The 21,122-nt window shown below is 35.2% G+C and overlaps 1 protein-coding gene and 1 long non-coding RNA gene across 2 annotated transcripts in view; one reads left to right on the forward strand and one right to left on the reverse strand.

Annotated features, from left to right (window-relative positions):
- Positions 1 to 21,122, forward strand: part of LOC125878340 (9-cis-epoxycarotenoid dioxygenase NCED2, chloroplastic) — a 785,333-nt gene that overhangs the window by 762,536 nt on the left and 1,675 nt on the right. The window lies entirely within an intron of this gene.
- On the reverse strand, positions 14,234 to 16,984 carry LOC125878344 (uncharacterized). The gene is made up of 3 exons (XR_007447747.1): positions 16,722 to 16,984; positions 15,452 to 15,531; positions 14,234 to 14,716 (listed from the first exon to the last, which is right to left on the reverse strand). It is a non-coding gene; the product is annotated as an uncharacterized LOC125878344 (long non-coding RNA).

A 21,122-nucleotide genomic window follows, 5' to 3' on the forward strand; every position in this document is an offset into this window, starting at 1 on the left:
GTAGATCTTGTAATGTTAGTAATGGTAGACTTTGATATCATTCTAGGCATGGATTGGTTACATTCATGTTATGCCTCAATCGATTGTAAAACTAGGATCACTCGTTTTTTGTTTCCCAGTGAACGGTCTTAGAATGAATGGGTAGTAGATCAGCTCCTATGGTTTGATTCATTTACTACCTTAAGGCCAAAAAGAAGATCTCTAAAGGTTATCTCTATCACCTAGTTTGGCTTAAGGATTCAAGCTCTAAAACCCCATCTCTTGAGTCAGTCCCAGTAGTAAATAAGTTTCCAGAAGTGTTTCTAAAAGATCTTCCTGGAGCTCCTCCTGAAAGGGAAATCGACTTCGGAATAGATCTACTTCCAGATACCCATCCTATTTCTATTCCTCCTTACAGAATGGCTCCAGCCAAGCTTAAGAAATTGAAAGAGCAGTTGAAAGACCTTCTAGATAAGGGCTTCATCAAACCCAGTATTTTCCCATGGGGTGCACCAGTGTTTTATGTTAAAAATAAAGATGATTCTCTCAGGATGTGCATTTACTATACGCACTTGAACAAAGTCACAATCAAGAATAGGTACCCTATTCCCAGGATTAATTACTTGTTCAACCAACTTTAGGGTGATAGTCATTTTTTTGAAAATAGACCTCAAATCTGATTATCATCAGCTCAGAGTCAGAGATAGTGACATCCCGAAAGCAACCTTCAAAACCTGGTATGGTCATTATGAATTTGTAGTTTTGTCATTTAAATTAACCAATGCTACTGCAGCTATCATGGATTTGATGAATAGGGTGTTCAAGCAGTATTTGGACTTCTTAGTTTTTGTCTTTATTGGTGATATCCTTATTTACTCTAGGAATGTGTAAGAACATGCGACTCATTTAAGGGTTATCCTACAAACTCTCAAAGAGCATCAGTTATTCACTAAGTTTAGCAAATATGAGTTTTGGTTACAATCAGTTGCTTTTCTTGGTCAAATAGTGTGTAGCGAAGGGATCCGAGTAGATTCTCAGAAAATAGAGGCAATAAAACAGTGGCCCAGACCCACCTCACCTAAAAATATGAGAAGTTTCTTGGGTTTGGCATGTTATTACAGAAGGTTTGTGGAAGGATTTTCATCAATAGCTTCTCCATTGACTAAGTTGACTCAAAAGAAGGTTAAGTTTTAGTAGTCAGATGAGTTTGAGAAGAGCTTTTAGAACTGAATACTAGGTTAACTACAACTCCTGTTTTGACTCTACTAGAGGGTTCAGACGATTATGTGATCTATTGTGATGCATCAAGAGTCGGCCTAGGATGTGTGTTGATGCAACGAGGGAACAATATAGCTTATGCTCCTAGACAACTTAAGGTGCATGAGAAGAACTATCCAACTCATGACCTCGAGCTTGCAGCCATAATATTTTCCCTATAGATTTGGAGACATTACTTGTATGGTGTTCACGTAGATGTGTTCACAGACCATAAGAGCCTTCTGTATGTGTTCACCCTGAAAGAGTTGAATCTTCGCTATAGGTACAATTCAAGGGAACTCAAACGGAAAGAAGTGGGAAAGGGTAGAGGACCTGGCGACCTTGGCGTACTAAGTAGCACAGGGCGCAAGACTCAAAACTACAGAACCTGGGATGGGGTGAACTGAGTGGCTCGGTGCCCCAGAGCCCAAACTTCAGACACTGATGTGGGGCGCACTGAGTGGCGTGGCACCCCACCCCTTTTCCCTAGAATTTTGACAATTTTTCTTGTTCGTTTTTCGACCCTAATTCATCTAGATTCGATTGGTTCCTTCCCCAAAGACTTAGATTAAAATACCCAACCAAAGTATACAAGAATCTACTCAAAATCAACCTCAAATCTCATGAAACTAAACCAAAAACTTCTCAAGAACTCAACAATCAAGATCCCAATAGACACCTCAACAAAATCCACCAAGAACTCAATTACTCTACTTTCAAGAACATAAATACGCTGAATTAAATCATGATTGGCACGTGGGTAAATGAACCCAACACTATGTGATCTCACATACCTCGTAGGGATTAACCCTAGGCAAAATCCGCAAGTGAAATCTCAAGAACGATGATGAACTTGGCTTTTCTACTCTTTTCTCTTCTCTCAAAGCCCTAGCATAATTTTATAAAGCATAAATTGAACCAAATCAGTTTAGACCTCAATTAAATTACTAAAAACGAATTAAACCAATTGGGTAGGGAAAAGATCAAAATACCCCTCTTAAATCTGGGTAACTTTCCATATCTAGGCAGCCTAACTTCGAACGGGACCAAACTCAGTGACGTTAGAAAGATAATTCAACGACCTTTCATTTGATATCTTATGGACTTTACTGAAAGTTATGGTCGTTTGAAGTTGACCCAAAACTCATACTTAACACAAATTTGCCAAATTTCAGATTTTTCATTCTTTTCAAAATTGGTTCTTTCTAAGCCTAGCTCTTTCAAATAGCAGGGTATTACAATATATCCCCCTTGGGAACATTCGTCCTCGAATGATATTACTACAAGTAGACTAAGGGTGTAACATCTAACATTCAGCTCAAACACCCAACAAGCAAATCTAACACAATCAGTATATCAATTAAAGAGTACTAAGAAGAAAATTAGTACCTTGATCTAGAATGTCTCTGGTCTCAAAGAGATATAGGTATATCTTCTTCATGTCCTCCTCAGCCTCCCATGTGGCTTCCTCATCTAACTGATTTCTCCATAAGACCTTGACTGATGCTACCTCCTTAGTTCTCACTTTGCGAACCTAGCGGTCTAGAATCTGAATAGGAATCTCCTCATAAGACAAGCTATCCTTAATACCAATATCTTCAGTTGGTATAATTAATGAAGGATAGCCCATACACTTCTTCAACATAGAAATGTGAAATACTGGATGAACTGCTGCTAACTCTTGTGGCAACTCCAACTCATAAGTTATATTACCAATTCTTTTGGATATTCTGTAAGGACCAATATACCGGGGACTAAGCTTCCCCTTCTTACCAAACCTCATAACACCCTTGATGGGTGTAACCTTCAAGTATATCCAATCATCTACTTCAAACTCTAAGTGCCTTCTCTTAACATCAGTGCAGGATTTTTGACAACTCTGCGGTGTTTTCAACCTTTCTTTAATGACTCTCACTTTCTCCATAGCTTGATGAACTAAGTACGGTCCTATAAACCCAGCTTCACCAACTTCAAACCATCCAATAGGTGATTTGCATCTTCTCCCATAAAGAGCTTCTTAAGGAGCCATCTGGATGCTAGAATGATAACTATTGTTGTAAGCAAACTCAATGAGAGGTAGGTGATCATACCAAATACCCTTGAAATCAATCACTCAAGCCCTCAACATATCTTCTAAAGTCTAAATAGTGCACTCTGCTTGACCATCTGTCTGAGGATGAAAAACAGTACTTAAGTTCACCTTTGAACCCAAACCTTTATGGAATGACTTCCAAAATTGTGCAGTAAATTGTGCACCTCTATCTGAAATAATGGACACCAAAAATCCATGAAGTCTAACTATCTGTTGAATATAACCTAGCATAGTCCTCTGCTGAAAGGGTGGTCTTTACCGGTAAAAAGTGGGCTGATTTAGTCATTCGATCTACAATCACCCAAATCGAATCATGTTGCATGCGAGACCTTGGTAAACCTGTAATAAAATCTATATTGATCATCTCCCACTTCCATTTCGAAAGTTATACATTCTGAGCCATACCACCAAACCTTTGGTGCTCTACTTTAACTTGTTGACAATTTAGGAATTTAGCAACGAACTCAGCAATACCTTTTTTCATACTATTCCACCAATAAACCTCTCTCAAGTCACGATACATCTTTGTCGAACCTGGATGGATAGAATAGCTAGAGCTATGAGCTTCCTCCATGATCCTCTTTTGGATTTCATCCACCCTTGGTACACACAACCTACCTTGATACCTCAATACACCATCTCCCCCTTGTTCAAAAGCCATTACTTTTTGCTTATGAACATTTGCCTTCAATTCAAGAAAAATAGGATCTTGGTCTTGTTTCTCTTTCACTTCTGACACTAATGATGATTCAGCCCCATTCATCACCACTACTCCTCCTTCAATAGAATCCATTAGTCGAACTCCCAATCGTGGAAGTCTATGCACATCATTAGCTAACTCTTTCTTGTCTTTCTCAAAATGGGTGGTACTACCCATAGACAATCTGCTCAAGGCATCAGCAACTACATTAGCCTTACCTGGGTGATAGAGGATACTCATGTCATAATCCTTGAGTAACTCTAACCACTTTCTTTGTCTGAGATTAAGCTATTTCTGACTAAACACATACTAAAGGCTCTTATGATCGGTGAACAAATCTACATGAACACCATACAGATAATGACGCCATATTTTCAAAGCAAAAATTGCGGTAGCCAACTCTAGAGCATGGGTTGGATAATTCTTCTCGGTAACTTTCAGTTATCTGGAGGCATAAGCTATAACTTTACCATTCTGCATTAACACACAACCCAGTCCAACTTTGGACGCATCACAATATACCATAAAACCCTGTGTACTTTCTGGTAAGGTCAATACTGGGGAAGTAGTCAACCGTTTTTTCAATTCCTGAAAGCTTTTCTCACAAGCTTCAAACCATTGAAACTTCACTGTTTTATGAGTCAACTTGATCAAAGGGGAAAAAATAGATGAGAACCCCTCGACAAACCTTCTATAATATCTGGCCAATCCCAAGAAACTCCTAATATCAGTTGGAGATGTGGGTCTAGGCCAATTCTGCACTGCCTCTATTTTCTGAGTGTCAACTCTAATTCCATCACTGGAAACAATGTGGCCTAGAAATGCCACAAACTCAAGCCAGAACTCACACTTAGAGAATTTAACATACAATTCTCTATCCTTTAGAGTTTGGAGAACTATTTTGAGATGGCTAGCATGATTTTCCTCATTCCTCTAAAAGATTAGTATGTCATCAATAATACGATAACAAACATATCTAAATAAGGCTTGAATACTCTATCCATAAGGTCCATGAATGTTGCAGGATCATTGGTCAAACCAAAGGACATAACTAGGAACTCATAATGACCATAACGGGTCTTGAAAGTTGTCTTTGGAATATCACATTCCCTTACTCTCAATTGATGGTAGCCTGATCTGAGGTCTATCTTAGAAGAACAAGTGGCACCCTGAAGTTGATCGAAGACCTCATCAATTCTCAGAAGAGGATAATTATTCTTGATAGTAACCTTGTTCAACTGACGGTAATCTATACACATTCTAATAGAACCATCCTTCTTCCTCACAAATAAGGCCGGAACGCCCCAAGGTGAGACACTTAGTCGAATAAAACCCTTCTCAAGGAGATCTTTCAACTGCTCGTTTAACTCTTTCAACTCTGTTGATGCCATCATTTATGGTGGAATAGATATGGGACGGGTATCAAGAAGAACATCTATATCGAAATCTATTTCTCTCTCAGTAGGGACTCCAGGAAGATCATCTGGAAAAACTTCTGGAAAATTTTTTACTACTAAAACTGACTGAATCAGAGGTATCTCAACATTAGAATCATTAACTCGGACTAACTGATAGACACACCTTCTCACCTTTAGGTACTAAATGAAATGACCCTTAGGCACTGCTGAACTACTCTTCCACTATATAACTAGCATTAGAAAACTGGAACTTAATAACTCGACTTCTACAATCGACAGAGGCATAACAGGCATGAAGCCAGTCTATACCTAGAATGACATCAAAATCTACCATATCTAATTAAACTAAGTCAGCCATAGTGCTTTTTGTGATTGACGAAAATGGTACAATCACGATAAACTCTCTCTGCTAGAATACACTCACCAATAGGTGTAGAAATACTGAAGGGCTCAAGAAGTTTCTCATGAAGAACATCAAAATTCATCGCAACATAAGGAGTCACAAAAGATAGACTAACTCATAGATCTAGCAAAGCATAAACATAAAAGTTAAAGACTTGGATCATACTAGCGACAACATCTGGAGAATCCAAACGGTTTTCTCCTATAGATGTAGCTCTGTCTGGTGGAGCAACTGAAGAAGTTTGGGCTCTATTTCCCCACTACCATTGCCTTGTTTGTTCTTAGGGCACTCTTTTATAATATGACCGTTCTGACCACACTTGAAGCAACCAGTGGAGCCATCACGACACACCCCTGAGTGGCTCCTACCACACTTAGCACATGTATGAGTCCTATTACCCCCTTGTGCCACACTACCTTGAGACTGCGTAGGTCTAGCTTTGAAATTTTGTGAATTCTGATTTTGGAACTCATCTTTGTTCCTTGGTATAGGTGCACTAGTAGATGATAGAGCATGTCTCTTCTGTTTCTGTTGGAAAGATGACCAGTTGGCATAATCCCTTCTGCTGTCCGAACTCATTCCATGTCTTAGCTCTCTTGTTTCAAAACTCTTCCCTATCTTTCAGCTTCTCACTCAACTTGTTGTACATGGATCATCAGCCTTGTTATGTCCATATCTCCTATCAGTATGGCTTCCTTGCCTTCCTTACTTGACAGATGGGACAACCCAGCAACGAACAAACTCATCCTACTTCTCATGTCAGCAACCATCTCCGGAGCATAGCAGGAAAGTTGGGTGAACTTCAGACTATACTCATGAACACTCATAGATTCCTAGTTAAGAGTGACGAATTCTCATACCTTTGCGTCTCTCAGTTCACGGGGTAAAAAACGCCCCAACAAGGCCTCCTCAAACAAAACCCAACTCACTAGTGGTGCACCTTCAGATCTATTCTTTTTCAAATGATCAAACTATATTCTAGCGACACCCTTCATTTGGTATGCAGCTAGTTCCACCCTCTAGGCATCAGCAATGTGCATAATCTCAAAAACCTTCTTAAGTTCCTCTACAAAGTTTTATGGGCCTCAGTGACACTTGAACCAGTGAATCTTGGAGGATTCATCCTTCAAAAATCACGGATCCTAGAAGTATCAGCCATTTCCTATCGATTCTCTCTTTGCCCAACTTGATTAGTCACAGATTGACTCAACATCCGGATAGCTTCCTAGAACTCAGCATTGGTGACCTTTCCTTGGGTTACACTTTAGGTGCATTAGGTACCCCTTGTTCTTGTGGTTCAACATTCCTTCTAGCGGGACGACAGCTCTTCATGGAGGCATGATCAAGCACGAATTAGAAGAAACTTTTTAAAGATAAACTCTATCGCACGAAATGAGTATGAAAGAAGTGAGATAGTTCTTAAATGTCGCAGCCTCCTAATATAGATGTGGTGCGCTTCACACCGATAACTAGGACTCTAAAGACACGCCTTCATAGACTCTCTAGGACTCTTGAACTCTATGCTCTGATACCAAGTTTGTCACTCCCCGAGCCTACACCCTGGTTGGACTATCACTCGAGAACCATTGTTAGCCCAAAATGAACCATTGGCCTGGCTTTCTACTCAGCGGAAGACTTACTCATGATAAAAGTACTTTAAAATGTAAACTAAAAGCTCAATAGATAACTTAGAATGCTTTATAAATAAACATTTACTAGCCAAAGTGGCAACTCAAGTCTCAACATAACTAAATGGAAATGTAAAGACTCATGAACTAATAATAACTAACTGTCTATGAAGCCTCTAACAACTAAGATGGATGTCGGGACAAGACCCACGACATCCTAAAGAACTAGAATAATGAAAATAATAAAAAGGGATCCTCCGGAAGCAAGGAGGCTCACCAACAACTCTGAAGCACAACTGGATCAACGATGCACTGGATGTTGGTCCTAGTTACCTGTATTTGCATCATAAAAGATGCACGCCAAATGGCATCAGTACATTAAATGTACGAGCATGCAAGGGGAATTCTAAAAAAAGACATAAGCTTGAAAGAAACTGAAGGAACATACCTGGTCTCAACTCAACTCATTTCAATATAAAGTAGTGATATAAATGCAGTATAAAGAAAAGCTTTTAAAATATGCGGATAACAACTCTGTGTATTGAAAAATACAATAGTAACTCAGTTTGTATGCAAGGATACAATTCAAACTCTGTTTGCATGTGAAAATACAAATAACTCTGTGTATATAAGAATACCAAAAAAACCTCTGTGGGAGTTTCTCTAACCGACAGCCATTACTATGAGGTATGTGAGGATACAACATTTTGCCTCGTGCTTCCAGGGCCGTCCAATACCTTACCGGGGGTATAGAACCTAACTACTAAGTGGTTCCACTAGTCTATGCTAAAAAGCACAAAGGAATCATCTAAAAAGTATGACTCTTTTCTACCCATGTTGGCAACATGGTTTATGGACACCATGAATTATCTGAACTTAACTTGTCCCCAAATCGGTGCTCAATACTACTCCCAAAATGTAACTAGCTCATACGTTTAAAAACATAACTCTTTATGTGGTTTGAGATAATTGCTCAAAAATCTAGCCCAAGGGCTCTCTTGGAAATCAGTGTTTCCTCTCTTGCTTAAATGTGAAAACATTTACTCTTTACACAAAAACTAGCTCAAAGGCTCTTTTGGAAACAAGTGTTTCCTTTCTTGTTTTAATGTGAAAACATTTACTCTTTGGGAATACATAATTCCCATATACTCTTTTGAAGAAAACTGAACTTCATTTGTTACTCTTTTCTCAACTCAAAACTCAAGTCTTAAAACAAGTTTAAAGTATTTGCCAAAGTCTTTTGAAAAGACTCTAAGAACCTCTCTAGACTTGGCTCTTAACTTTCCTTGAATTAGAATTATGAATTCAAGGTTATGATTCATGTTTATGGATGATCTCATAATGTTTAGGCGTACCTTAGAGTGTAGAAAACAACTAGAAATCAAAGGTACGATTCAAGGGAACTCGAACAAAAAGAAGTGGGAAAGGGTAGAGGACCTGGCAACCTTGGCGTGTTGAGTGGGGCGCACTGAGTGGCGCGGCGCCCAACCCCTTTTCCCCAAAATTTTGATGAATTTTCTTATTTGTTTTGCAACCCTAATTCGTCTAGATTCGATTGATTCTTTCCCCAAACACTTAGATTTGAATACCCAACCAAAGTATACAAGAATCTACTCTAAAACAACCTCAAATCTCATGAAACTAACTCAAGAACTTCTCAAGAACTCAACAATCAAGATCCCAATAGACACTTCAACAAAATCCACCAAGAACTCAATCACTCTACTTTCAAGAAGATAAGTACGCTGAATTAAATCATGATTGGTGCGTGGGTGAATGAACCCAACACTATGTGATCTCACATACCTCGTAGAGATTAACCCTTGGCGAAATCCACAAGCGAAATTTCAAGAACGATGATGAACTTTGGCTTTTCTCCTCTTTTCTCCTCTTTTATCTTCTCTCAAAGCCCTAGCATAATTTTGTAAAGCGTAAACTGAACCAAATCAGTTGAACCAAATCAGTTTAGACCCCAATTAAATTACTAAAAATGAATTAAACCAATTTGGTAGGGAAAAGACCAAAATACCCCTCTTAAATCTAGGTAACTTTCCATATCTAGCCCAACTTCGAACGGGCATATCTCTTTCATGCAAGCTCAAAAATTAGTAAACTCGGTGGCATTGAAAAGAAAATTCACATACATTTCCTTTGATATCTTATGGCACACCTAACTCATCCTTTACTGAGAGTTATGATCATTTGAAGTTGACTCAAAACTCATATTTAACACAACTTTGCCAAATTTCAGTTTTTTCATTCTTTCCAGTGGTTCTTTCTAAGTCTAGCTCATTCAAATAGCGGGGTGCTATAACATCAGTGATATTTCGTGACCGGTTTATTTTTCTTTTTCACATTGATAGTCTTTATTGGATAAACGAAGGGTAGATTAGTATATATCCTCCTACTAAAGTGATACTACTATAGAGTCTACATGGTCATTATAACGGGGCTAACAAGATCAGACCCTAGAAAAATTGATGTCTTTTTTTTTCTCCCATTTTTCATAAAGAAACCAGGTGAGGGTTGCTCCAAGAATTCTCCGAAGTGATCCATAGCTTGGGAACCATGGAGGGAAGGGATTTTCGCACCAAGAGGGTTAAAACCTTGGGATTACCAATCCACCTTCAAAAGGATTCACCTCCACAAATCCAGAGTTCTTCAGTAGTTCCTTAACGTCCAGCTAAGCTATATGTCCTTCATTGAGTAGTTAGACTTATTTTTACTTACATTATATCTTATGGATTGTCGAAGATTACATGTATAGGCCTCCAGGAACGAAGTCGAAATGGTTGAATATATAGTTAGTTGTGGCATAGGTCGATGATGGACTGACTAATTATGGTTGACTGTATTTTATCCTGGAGAAGGAAATCGTGGTGATTGGATTATGTTTAGGGAACATTTGGAAGGGAATCCTTCGGGTAGGTGATGGTTGTTGTTTCTTCAAGTATATATGATGGGTGTTTGTTAACTATTTTAAAGTATTAATTTTACAATGCATGTGGCATAAAACATAAGGGATGGATGTAAAATGACATCATGTTGAAAATCACATGCAATGAACCTGTTTAATTTACTTGTGGCTTCAACGGTGGTTACTTATTATGATTGTCATTGTGTATGTTATTTGTGAATGTTGGTTGGCTCGGATACTATGTCAGTACGAAATACAAATAATTGTCTCGGATACGACATCTAGTATGTACTAACAACGGTTGGCTTGAGTACCACACCGGTACACTAATAATTTGAATATAAGTTCCACGAGAAAATTGGGTTTATTTTTTCATTGTGTGATTATCAAATGTCGGTCACTAAGTGGCTGGGGTGTTGTGTTTAAATGATGAAATGGTCATTATGTAGATCGGAATGGCATGTTAAACTTTGTAGACTAGTTCTTAGAGGACCCTTGAGTAGTCCGGGTTACTTGAAGGGTGAGTTGGACTCAGGTGTGAATTTATGTGTAATTAGGTGTGGCATATGTGTTGGTTAGGTCAGATTGATGATTGAGAGTCTTGTCATTAATATATTTACATGGACTATGTGTCTCTATTAAAGTGGTTTAGAATATATATATTGGATAAAAGGTAGGATTGGGAAGCCTTAGAATGGAAAGAGTGTTGAATACTTAATGGTAGAGTTAGCAGTGAATAAGGTAGGAAACTGGAATCAAAGTGTAATAGTTTGTCGGTATTACACCTTGATTGGTAAAAGCATGTAGGCAAAAACTTGGGTGGGTTAACTTTCGTAGTGCATGTTTTCTTTTGAATGTCTACTTCACATTATATCGTGGATTCAGATCGATCCATGATGCCTACCGTTACGTATTGTTTGTACTGATACTACTCTTGCTATGTCACTTGGCATAGTATGGTTGCAGGAACAGTGATGTTTCTTAAGTGAAGACGATGATGATCTCTGGTAGCTTCTACTCTTTCCTTTCTCTTGGTGGAAGTTGTGTCTTATTTTTGTATAATATACTCTCTTAGTAGCTCTTGTACCTATTTAGACTAGTTCCTTGGAAGGATTTTTCAGTAGATTGTAATAGAGGATACTTCTTATATTTGATGTTTTCATGATTATTTCAAATTATCAAAGAGATTTCTTATGCTTTATTAATTTCCGCATTATCTGTTTTTAAATTGGGTGATAAGAGTTCTCCTTACTAGGTGCTAGAGTAGGTATTGCTCGCACGGCCCAATGGGTTGGATCGTGACAACATACTATTAAATATGACCACCACACTATATATAATACAAAGATATATTTATTGCACACATATATTTTTTATTATTCACTATTATTTCATCTATATATTTAATTATATCGTATATATATATATATTATATAATTTTATGTCTATCGAATTATATAGCGTATAAACTTATTTCATATATTTTTAATTATATTGTGGAGATAATATACAAAGTCCATCATATATCAAAACCCATTTTGTATAAAGATATTTAAACTTTACGGGAGTCCCATGACCCTGTGAACAATTTGAAAGTAACATTATTGCCTCATTTTTCGATCAATCCTGATTGTAAGAAAAGAAGTTATTTTCTCACCCCAAACTCAATTTTTCATGTATTAAATATCATAAATTATAAAATTAAATATGAGAAAAGACTTATTTTAAAAAATAAAAACAAAAAAAAATTCCAACCCCTCCCCCACCATCAACACCTCCTCTACTTCTTCCCTTTCCCTAACCTTCTTCACCAAATAAAAAATGACAATTAACTTCAAATAAAAATAAGAAACAAGAATCAATCCACTATTTATGTTATTATAATTGTAATTTTAGATAAATAATCATCACTTTATTTTATTCCTCTATTCTTGAAATTATACAAATATTTCTATGAGCACCAACAAGTCTTTCACCGGCAGTTGAAGCAACTATGGCGAACCACTAGTCTATCATTATTGCTAGAAAGTATTATTATTTTTTCCAGATAAAATGGTGGTTAGCACTCAGTGGCGGAGCTAGCATACTGTTAGTGGTTCATCTGAACCCTCTTCGGCAAAAAATATTACTCTCTCTGTCCTAATTTATATGACTTACTTTCCTTGTTATATATACTACAAGAAAAACACTCAGTAAAGAAGGGAAACATGGTCTCTAAAAGTAAGATTCTAGTCCATGAAGGTCAATAGAGACAAGACAATCTGGTCGCCACCCCGTCCTAATAGCCTCCGTCGCTAAAGGTCATTAAGGACCGGATAACTTAACCGGTCTTTAATTGTTTTGCGACCGGTATACAACTGGTCCTGCAAAATATTTTTAGGGATCGTAATTCTGGTCCCTATTATAAAAAATCTAGTCCTATAAATACTTTTTAGGAATGTATTTCTGGTCCCTATTATCAAAAATCTAGTCCTAAAATTACTTTTTGGGACTACATTTACTCGTCCTTGTATATAAGGTATATTGGTGCTTACAAATTATCAGCCACCAGTACACTGGGCTTTTTAGGACCAGAAAATTATGATCACTATTATAATATAGTTTTACTGTAATAATCAAATGCGTATAAAACATATTATCATAATCTGTTTTCATTCATATATATATATATATATATATATATATATCGATAATGGTACACACCATAATACAGCAATAAAGTCATTGTTTACAGAACTACTCTATAGAATAAATAAAAAGAAGGAAGAAACTAACATCCTATATCAAATGATATAAATATAGATGCCTTATTGGCTTATCCAGCTGCCTAGGGTCTTATAAGTTCCTATACCAACAATTCTCATGTATGGAAAGTGCCAAGTTCAGTAGTTGGTGGAAGAAATTCCAGCTCCAGTTTCTGTCAAGTCTATAGAGGAGAGTTGAGCTTCATGCTGATTCAAACCATGTAGAAATGGAGCAAAGTCCATATTTTCCTAGTGTAAGGTCCTAGAAATTGCCAAAGTCCAAGAGAGTGAAAATTTAGTGTCTGATCTAACATTTATCGTCATTGCTAGGTCAACAGTCTGTTGATGAAACCCAGTAGTTTAATGCACCTGCAATGGTCAAGGACATAAAATTTGGCCAATGTCCTGAATATAATTTCAGCATCAAGGGAGCTTCTTAATTGACAACCTAGATGATACACAAGCATGTTCATAACAAATGTTTTATCCAAAATGCAAAAGCTCAATGATGTGCAACTTTAATAAACCTAATGGCCAGTACTTACAAAGAGGATTCTAGTTTACAAAATACAAGAAGTAACATATTTTATAAGTCAACTGATGATCTAACCCTATTAAGAGCACACAATTAATTCTCAAAGCAAGTAAGTTCTGAAGCCTTAAACAAAATAAATAAAGAGTTCAAATTTCTATTTTGTGTCATCTTCATTGTCTTAAAGTATCACATCTTACAAAATTGGATCAACTACTTTACTAGTTCTATAAAACTTACCAAAGAAAAAAATGTAGCATCACTATGTGGGTATATCCTAGAGTTAGAGGATGCGAAAGATTCTTATGTATTTCAAAATAGATAAAGTGCAACTCCATGAGAAACATATAAAGATGTATTCAAAAAACTCTTAAAGAATCGGTAAGAAGGTTTAATTCTTCATAGTATTGAAAGTTGAAGCTCCATAATAAGCAAGCTGCAACTCCCACAAATATTATAAAGATGTGCAGGTAAATCTTTTTTTGTATTTCTATCTTAAATGACCAAATAGTAATTTCAAGTTGTTTCAAGCTACTCAATAATTAGCACGATACATACAAAAATAAGGTAAAAGGTTCAATAGTTACTGACTTTGAAGTAGATACTTGCCTTAAAACTCTTGAGAAATAATGTTGAACGCGATGGGTCGTCCATGTTTTTTTTATGATTACTGTTAAGAGGAAAAACAAAATTAGAAAAACTGCCTAATGGTGCTTCATTAATTTATTAAATGAGAAAAACAAGATGAATAAAAATAAAGAACAGTGCAATAAACAGTCTACCAATGCAGAGAAATAGTTCTATGACTACAACCAAGAATTGAACAAAAATAAATTGCCAGCCTCTTACTGTAGTGACATGATGAAGAGAAGAAGAAGAGAACACATGCTATTAAAGTGCGCTTCTGCTCGTCGTACCGTTTTTTCTAAGAAAAAGTCCAGCATTAAATATTAAAACAAGAAGTTTACACGTCTGGTCATCTCACGCTTGTGATCACTTCACCCTTCAACTCCTGAAGCACCCACTTCTGCTCACCTCTCTCACTTCTGGACATTGAAACACAAGTACTTTATATTTAGTAGTGAAGCTACCATTTTCCTAAACGCTGCAATGACCCGATAATGATAACCACTAAGTTATCATAGATAACAATAAAGGAAAACAAATAATTTCTACCATAAACCCTCTTGGAAAACACTTGCCCATATTCTTAAAAGAGAATATGAATTGAGAGGTAGTAAACTAAAAGCAACCTTGAATATAAAAACATAAATGGTAAATCTCGGTGTATTTGGAAGAAAATAAGAGGTACTAAATGGAAAGTGGAATTATTTACCCAAAAAATTAAAACAAATATATGAAAGACAAAAATATAAAGCCATAGATGATGAAGAAAAGCTTGTTAGAAAACAGGGGACCATCATTAGTTGGTAGATCCTCAATCTTATCAGTAGCATCTTCAACTACCCCATAGCCCAAAGATTGTGTGCATCCATATGAACAAAAAGCAAAAAACAAGAAAAGATTACAATATCAAATCTTACCATCTACAAATAAACAAGAGGAACGTGTTTATAGAAAAGATAGCAAAAAATTCACCTATAGTTATAAAGCATGAAAATTGAATGTTTAATTCAAAATGATTGAAAAAAAGAAAATTCTCACAGGATTATCAAACACTAATTGAGTTTGCTAGGTAATTCACAATACATTAAGTCAGTAAGAATATCCAGTAGACTAAGCATGGCATAAGAAAAAGGCAGCTTAATGGACATACATACTATATAATGAATCAGTATGTGAGCTCTTAATTGAGGAACCATGTCATCATCCCATCTTTTCTTGTAATGTGAGCCCTTCCCTAAAATAAGAATAACATAGTGAGAAATTATTCTCTTATAGTAATATGTCTTTTCTTCGTCCCAAAATAAGTGCAACTTTAACAAAAAAAATTATTCCAAAACAGTGTCACCTTAGAAATTCAAGATAAAATTTTATATGTTTCTCAACTTATATCATCATACTTAATTTTCTTAATAATGTTCAATCAATTCTCATGAAATATCTATTAAATAGGTGTAGTATAGTAACTATACATTATATTTATTAATTTTTTAATGAACATGATGTTTTCTTAAGTGACACTTATTTTGAGACGAAGGAAATCAATTTAATGTCTACAAAATCATACCAATGGAGTTTCATTGAAAGTACTAAATCATCCAGAATTGATCCATGTATAGCATAAGATGCTAAGAGAATGAAATGTTAAGATCAGAGAAACCAGAATAATTAACACATAGCTCAATAAAGGAACTAAAGCACCTAAAATGTTAACAATCCAACTCTACTTGAGAAAAGATTCAATCAATACTACTGAAAAAAGGTAAAACATTAAACATACAATTAACTCAATCATTCACACATTAAAAGAAAATATACAGGGAACAAGCCTGCACCTCAATGAAGTACAAATATTTTGTTTATAGAAATCACATAACACCGGCCATTAGTCAAAAAGTGTTAAACAACTAAAGTCTAAGGTACAATCGAACTAATTATGCATAAGAAAAATCTAAGAACACTAGAACACCTATGGTTTTGCTCATTTGTAGGTTGTCTATGTGCAAGTTCAGCAACAGAAACTAAGAGAGATGTATCAAGCTTGTAATTATAAATAAGAAGCAACTAAGAACAATAGAACACCTCTGATTTTTCTCATTTTTAGCTTGTCTATGAGAAAGTTCAGCAACAAATATTAAGAGAGACAAATCAAGCTTGTAATTATACATAAAAAGCAACTAAGAACAGATCCCATAAATTTCAAAGAACATTTGTAAAGTTTAAGCTAAAATTGTAAACTTTTCCACTATACATATGTAGATTTCCCTTAGAATAGATCCCATAAATTTCAAAGAGAACAAAAATAGCAAAAGATCATAAAAAGTGAAAAAGATTTACGAAAATAACTAAACTTGATGTGGGTTACCTTCGTCCCTTAAGGATATCAAAGAAGGAAAAAGGAGTAATAGAGTCCAAAAAGAAAATTACCTCAAGAACTTTAAAATCATCAGCTGCAGATATCCTGACCACCATGAGATTGATTTGGATTTGGCTAGGGCTTCTGGGATTATTTCTCAATATATCCCCATCTTAGTTGTCTTTTTCTTGTTAAATTAAAGAACGAAGGAGAGAAGAATACAAGAGAACGCAAGTAGTTCATGCCATGGTAATACTTTAATGGTAGGAACGATAATTGTCGAAGAAGAGAGGGTTTATAAATTTTGAAGGTGATATTTTGAGAGTGCTTTCACTTTTTTATTTCTTCTATTTTTAGGAGGCTAAAGCCCTAGTACTGCTGAAATTAGTGAATTAGGGACCGTATAGTATTATTATTTTAGCACCAAATTATGTTCCGTCCGTAAATTTGAGAATCAGCGACCATTAAATATTCTTGTCTTTAAATGTATAGTTTTATGGACCGAATTTTGGACTCATCCCTAAAAGTTGGTCTCTAAAGATCCTTTTTCTTGTAGAATTAGTTAGTCTAAAAAAGAATGACACATATCTATATTAAGTAACAATTTAACTTTAAAATATCCATTTTACCTTTAATGAAATGATTTATAGCCACATAAATTTCTATCATTCATTTTAGACCACAAGTTTTAAAAGTCTTCTTTTCTTTCTTAAACTTCGTGCCTAGTCAAACTACCTCCCATAAAATGGTACGGATGGAGTATTATTTATACATAGGTGAAATTATTTTTTATGTATATATAGTAGATGTCTAACCCTTTCGGTTAGTTCGTGTGTTTACTTTTCATATTTTGAACCCCTTTATTAAAAATTCTAGCTCCATCACGGCTAGCATTGACCTTCTTTCTCTTCATTTTTTTTCACTTTTATATTTTTTGCATTATCTCCACCAAAAAATGTCGACAATGATAAATCCTACCATCGTACTGACGAAGACGATAGGAGAAGAAAATGATGACGAGTCCTGGGATTGGTGATGACTTAACAGAGTACTCGTCTTATGATAGTAAATTGAAGTTCGAGAAATACTGCAATTGACTCACCCATGAACACTCCAACAAACTTCAATGGTTGTTAATGGTGTTTGAATTGATTTGGGAAAGATGGATCTTTTTTTTATTAAGAATAACTCAATTTGCAATGCCACATGACTTTTTTATATTGGTTCGACACTATTTTTTAAAATACTCACGCACTCAACATGAGAACACATCAAGTGCAAAAATGGATGAAAATGATATATTTAGTTTGGTTGAAAACAATTTATGAGATAATAGGGGCCTACAAACTTTACATGTCTACTTGAAAATAAGGCATAAGTTTACGGTGGGCTTGATATATTTTCTCATATATTGTGTATATATACTATTAGAATAATGTATATATACATATTATATAATTCTACATATATATGATCCTACTTTGTATAAATTTATTTCATGTATATATTCCATTAGACTCTATATATATATAAATTATTCATTAACATAATCTGAACTCTTGTTATTGAACTTGAACTTAAAATTTTGTTTTATGGATGTTGCATTGAAAATCTATTTTTTGTATATCTGAAGTGAAAAATTATAAATTTTTCGTTCAAAACATCTATTAAAAGAGGGAGTTATCTTTTTTGCCTTTTTTTTATAGAAGTTATTCGTTATTCTCTATTTTCGTTTCTTAGGTATTGGATGAAGTGGTATTCGTTTAATGTTAGAATACGCAACGAAACTAAATATTTTAGGATCCGGCTCCTCTCAATTTCGCTTGTCTCCATTTACTCCAAGTTCTAGTCTTGATTAATGACATATGGCATAGATCAGATTTAATGGCTAAGATTTAATTAATTAAAATATATCCCTAACCCTAGTTTAGATGATAAATATATTATTATATCAATAAAAAATAGTCCTATTATTTCTCCTTTTTTTCCTTATTCCCTCCAAGTTCGATTGTTTCTCTATTTTCGACTATATATTATTATGGACTTGGATTGTAATGGGGACTTATTTGACTATATCTTCATCTTAAATCTTATTTTGCGATTTCTACATTTATATGTCAATTATATTTCTAGAGGGACATCTTCTTCATCCTCTTCTTGATTTGATACATCTAAAGATATGATAGAAGTATTCTCTACCTTAATCTCAGTACGTATCTCAGGAAGGTCTTGCACCATGTCTTTTTCCTTGAGAAGCTTCAAACCAGGAACATTCAAGTGACAAAATCTCTTGTGTCATAGCCATGAATCATCTACAACTTCATTTTTGAATGCATTGTAATGAAATTGTAAACGAAAAATTCTTTTTATCATCTCTACATTAACAATGACTTGATTTGACTCAATTTTATCATAAATCTTGCAATAATTATATCTGAACACAAGAGAATAACTATTTCCATGAGTTGACCAACGCTAAGCAAATTTTCTTCCATGTCAGGAACATAAAGAACTCATGAATTTGCCTACCGCTTTCTTTTATTTTGATTGAAATGGTACTTTTACCGTTTGCATCAACTCAGGCTCCATTTCTTATTCTAACTTTAGTTGTGATGCTACTATTAATTGAGAGGAAAGTTTTTTCATCTCTAGACATGTGATTTCTACAACTGCTATCAACATAACTTTCATTGCTTTTTGCTGAAGCATTAGATTGCGAAGCAAATAAAAGATTTTCTTCTTTTTCTTGCTCCTGCTCTTCACAAAAATTTGCTTACTCCCATTGCTTGTGCCAGCAATCCTTCTCAATGTGGCCAAGCTTTTTACAAAAGTTATAGTGGGGCTTGCCTTTGTGCCAACATTTTTTTGCATTGTTATTAGTCTTTTTGCAAATTTTACAAAAAAGAATAGAACTTTTCTCACATTTTTCTTCAACCTTCTTAGAAGAACCATAATGATCCTGCTTGTTTTTTGGATTGTAATTCTTCTTTTGTTGATTTTTTGAGAAATTTTGAGAATTCTCATTGGTTTAGACTGAAAAGCCGTCTCTTTAGGTTGATCTTCACGAAAAAATCTTCACTTCTCATGTGCACGAAATGATCCAACTAGCTCTTTGATGGAAAGCTTTGAAAGATCTTTTGTTTCCTCATGATAGCAACAATATACTCATATTTCTCTGTGGCACTAATTAGAATCTTTTCCACAACTTGTTGGTCTAGATTGTATCACCATGATTTGTCATTTCATTAACAATATTCATGACTCTTGTGCAATATTCATCTATTTTTTCAGATTCTATCATCTTCGAATTTTGAAACTCTCTTCTAAGAGTTTGAATATTTATAGTGCGTACCTTTTCGTCACCATACACCTCAGTTTCCAGAGACTCCCAAGCTTGCTTTGCAGTCTCACTTAGCAATTTTCGCAAAATATGCTCTTGAGACTCCCATTTGAATTTTGCTCAAGGCTTTTGCATCTTGACAATACTTAGCCTCAAGATTTTTCATCTCTCCTGCTATAAGTTCATCATCATTTTCTAGCTCTTCAAAGCCATTTGCAACAATAGTCCACAAACCTTCAGCTTATTTCCATCAAAAAATGGAGTAAGAACAATTGAAGAATCAGCACCTTCATTTGTTTTGGATGCCCTATTTTTTTCTTCACCTAACCCCATATTAAGAACGAAAATCTGCTCTTGATACCAATTTGTAGGTAATATAGAAGGATAATACTTTATTTAGAGAATGCTCAAGTTTTATATAGGGTACTTAACGCCACTTGAGATAATTACAATTATCAATTACATCTCTATTTATACTACTAAAAATATAAAATCAAAAGTCTTGCACAAATTACTAGATACAAGTATCACAATTTACTAGATATATGTATTACAAATTTAAAAGACTTCTCGAAAAACTAAGAGATGGTATTGAAAAACTAAATATCAAGGTGTGAATGCATTAATTCCAACACATTTGAAAACAATAACTTGTAGATCACACCTAAAATTACTAGATGTTGAAGGGGCCAAAGACACATATGAGGGAGAAAATTTGTTGGCAAATAGGAAAGCATGGGAATTGTTCATAATGTTACTTGTCAAAAGCACATCTCTTTTTTTCTGTGGATGACAATGGAAAAGTAAATAGATTGTCCCACACAGAACAAATAAACCTCAGATATTATGAGACTTAAGGTTCAAGGGGTAGTTAAGGACACATTAGTGTGGAGTGTTGAAACAAGCAGGATATGATGTGATCATGGAAATGGCTCAGAGCTAGTCAAGCTAACAATGAATATTTGAGAACATGGTTTTCTGGTTTCTTTTAGCCTTTCATAATTAGTGTGGAGTGTGGACCTATATTGATCGAACGCATTCACACAGTTGTATTTTGGTATGATTGAGTCGAAATACCTGGTATAGGTAGGTCACCTTTTTAAGAAAATTCACATGTATGTCAAGACAAATG

The sequence above is a fragment of the Solanum stenotomum genome, chromosome 10 (genome assembly GCF_019186545.1).
Source record: "Solanum stenotomum isolate F172 chromosome 10, ASM1918654v1, whole genome shotgun sequence".
NCBI lineage: Eukaryota > Viridiplantae > Streptophyta > Magnoliopsida > Solanales > Solanaceae > Solanum > Solanum stenotomum.